General features: G+C 34.9%; 1 protein-coding gene across 4 annotated transcripts in view; it reads left to right on the top strand.

The window, feature by feature from the left end:
* The window catches only part of LOC106869304 (pleckstrin homology-like domain family B member 1), a 462,567-nt gene that overhangs the window by 3,801 nt on the left and 454,939 nt on the right, over positions 1 to 3,827 (top strand). The window contains exon 1 of one of the 4 annotated variants that reach the window (XM_052967733.1): positions 147 to 366. The exons of 1 other annotated variant lie outside the window; for it this stretch is intronic. The gene's annotated coding sequence lies outside the window, so the exon portion shown is untranslated. Of the gene's footprint in view, positions 1 to 146; positions 367 to 3,827 lie in introns of those variants that run through there. 2 more of the 4 variants (XM_052967734.1, XM_052967730.1) reach the window with 2 other exon arrangements.

Genomic DNA, 3,827 nt, shown 5'->3' with positions numbered 1-3,827 from the left:
TATATATATATATATATATATAATGTGTGTGTGTATGTATATATATATATATATATATATACACACACACACACGTGTGTGTGTGTGTCGTGCAGTACAGACATTTACAAATAGTTGGCATTCTGCCCTCCCACCGTCACTGTCTTGTTGACACACACCAGCTGTTGTCAGCTCTGTCTCTCTGTCATTGCCCTCCATACTGTTTCGTGTTTATTCTTTTTTACTATCCTCACTGCCCATAGTCACCGTCGCCGCCAGTAGCACCTCTAGTACCATTGCTACAACTGTCATTGAAGTCGGAAGGATTTTGTTTACCTGTTGTTTACCTCGTGTCACCTGGTTGTTCTTGTCTGTAATTGATTGTAGGTGAGTATGTGTTGATTTAGGATTTAAGAGACTACACAACATTTAGACAAAGTCATTGCTCCTTCTTTTCTCAGGTTATAGCAGAACTGAAATATTTGGCTTCGTTTCATTCTCTCACAAATTATTGTTGTTAGAGTAAAATTAGGGAAAAATCAATCAGAAATATATTCGATACACTATCAGAATAATTGTATTTCGGGAAATGGCCTTTCTTCCTCTTCTATCACCACCACCACCAAATTGAACTTTGATCAATTATATTTTCACATATCTCTTAATAAATGTGGTTGCATAGCCTGCTTGAAATAGGAATCAAATATATCACTCTAATTACTCCTTATTGTTTGAAAACAGTGAAGTACTAGATATTCAAAGCAAGTAGGGATGGTCATGGCTGAGACGGTTTTAATCTTTGAACTAAACAACAGAGTTGTCAAAAGAAGTTTTGGCGAAGTTCGGGCTTTTTTCTTTCTTTCATTCCTAGTTTTTCTGTTCAGAAAGAATCCGCCCTCCCTCCACAAGACCGTGCAATTTTCCTTGCCCATGATGTTGTGATGGCTATTTCAAAACTCCGTCGGAATTTTATTTATGTTCTCAATAAGCCACGTTAAATAATCCTTTGTTATTTAACAGAAGGTAATCAATACTTGGCAATACTTAATATAATCCTGCCGAAGTTTCATCTTTCCGGGATCTATAAGAACTAGTCAAATGCTAGAGATCAACATAATGAATAGTAACTCCCTCTCCCAACCAAATTTCTGGCGATGTATCACTGTAATAATTCCTTATTGTTATCATCACATATTCTCTCAATGAAAAATTCTTGATGTAAGAACTTAATGCAGGCCAAGCAATATCTTTTTTACTCTGGGCAGTTAAAAACAAAGAAACCAAGCGATATTTTCCCAGGAATATATACTGCTCGACAATTTAAAAGTAAATAGTTGCGTATACACACACACACACACACATCGTGTGTGTGTGTGTGTATATATATATATATATATATATATTTACACACACATACATATATATACATATATAGATACATACAGATATATATGCATACACACATACATATATGCGTATATATATATATATATTTATATATACACACACACATATACATGCATACACACACCCATGTATGTGTGTGTGTACACACAAACTGTGAGAGACGTCTGTGAAATGTTTTAAGGTTTACTTAGCAGTTAAACTTTACTCTTACTAATTTTATGGCATGAAGATAACAATATTGTCCAAAGTAGATCAGTTCGCTATCCTTACTGCCATTGACGCAGGTAGACAGGTAGGTAGAAAGACATAGACGATTAGATAGAGAAACATGTAAAAAGATAATAAACAGACATGTAGAGAGACAGATGGTCTTTTATCGAACTGGCTAATTTTGAGTCAATATTTTGTCTATAGATTATTACTTCTTCCTTCATATGTGTGTGACACACTTATGAGTTGGTGATATCACCACGTTGTAGGTTAATTCATCTCGTTTTACACACACAGATATATATCACATGTTAATGTTTCGTTTCATACATGTCCACGTCCTTCTGTTTTTATTAATCCAGATAACTTGTCCTGTTCCCCCTTTCTCCTTTTCGTAGATTGCAATTAAGTTTCTATTTGCTATAAAAACAGATCCTTTTAAGATTGGGAAGACCCCATTGATAGTTTACTTTTAAATTCTACTAGGGATTGTAAAGGGTTATATTGTATAAAACCCTGGATTTCTATGAAACACTAGTGATGTTTGACAGTAAAATTTAACGAAATGTCTGCTGTCATTTCCTTTTCATTATCTATCGGTGTTTTCAAAGCTGTATGTATGGTTATTCTTGTCACTTTACCGAGGAGTATGTCTTTGGAGTGGTTTGATCCACACTTCTAGTATTAACGTCTGTTAATTCCTCATCAGACCTTTAACTATATTTAAAACTTGACAACTAGAGAGCTTCTACGTGGTCACTTCGCCTTCTAAAAACGGGTAGCTAAGTATTCTTAAAATCACATTCAAATATGAAAAATATCGAGGACACATTGATCCGTGTGCGCCAAGGTATAAAAAGGTAGCGTTGTCATAGATGGAATGCTTTCAATCATGTATCAGTTTGATGACTGATATGGGGCTATACAACAAAAGTCGTAGTTAGAGACTTAGAATTTATTTTAATGACAAAATTTGAAGGCATTGCAAGTGAGAGGTTTCGAAAGCCGAAGACAAATGGCGGGAAATAAACAGAATTGAAGCCTAGTCTAGTCTAATGTTCTTCCACGTACAATCACAAATCTTTCTTCAAGGCGGTGCTCCAGCATGGTCACAGTCCTGTTACAGAAACAAGTAAAATAAAATAAAGCTAACGCGACAGCCCTTACGTGGTTTATTGATCTGTTAGATTTAGCAACCGAATATCCCTCTAAGTACATCCTGCTTTTTAAAAAAAGGAAGGACATACTGGATTACATGTTACTGAAAAAAGAAAATGATATTCCCAGCTGGAATATCTCATTATAAGGTTTGCTCTATCAGGGCTTGACCTAGAGCTAAACAACAACAGCAACACATTTTTAAAACTGAAGAATGTTTATTAAACGTGTCTGGTCGTTAACTGATCAAGCGTGAAGTAGGGAGCTGAAACCTACATTTTTCGTGTCAGGTAAACTGGGTCAAGCGGAGTTATGGGCTTGAAGTAAGATTTGAACTTACTATAATAATAGTTTCGTATATAAGCACAAGGTATGAAATTTGGGGGAGGGGTCTTGTTGATAACATTGACCAAAATGCTCAACTGGTACTGTCATTTTTATCACTATCTTTATTGTATTTATTGCTATGCCCTCTGTATTCTTATTGCTTTTAATATTGTGTATTAATATTTTTATTCTTTTCTTCACTCCCCCCATATATAAGCATATCTATATAGCTCTCCCACATATGTATAATAGCAAAGTTTGGTAAATCTCTGATGAAGTGCCACTTGGCACCTTTCGACCATAAATAAATTAGCATAATTCTTACATAATGTATTGCACATAATCTTCTACAAAGGGGTGCTGACAATTTCCTGGAGAGTCAGTTAGTTATGATTTTATTGAACATATTCCCCTCTCAGATTCACACACTTTTTGTAGCAGTCCTTCAGTTTTTATAAGTCCTGTCGATGAACTTGGATAGCTGGGCCGCCGACCAAGCCTTTTGTGATATATATATATTTAATTAGAGGGTATGTTAACCTCATGAAAGGATGGTTGCATCCAAGGAAATACTGGTTCACTACCTAGTGTTGTTGGGGAATGAAATTCGGTTAAAACAATAGGTACATATTAAGCATATAGTTTATATCCAGTTAAGAGAAGAAAAGAAAATGGAGATAAGGAAGTTAACAATTATTTGAAGATAACTAATTTGTTAATAATAATTAACTTCTTTATCTCTGTTT

This window comes from Octopus bimaculoides, chromosome 5 (assembly GCF_001194135.2).
Source record: "Octopus bimaculoides isolate UCB-OBI-ISO-001 chromosome 5, ASM119413v2, whole genome shotgun sequence".
Classification (NCBI taxonomy): domain Eukaryota; kingdom Metazoa; phylum Mollusca; class Cephalopoda; order Octopoda; family Octopodidae; genus Octopus; species Octopus bimaculoides.
This window is presented reverse-complemented; position numbering and strand designations above follow the sequence as displayed.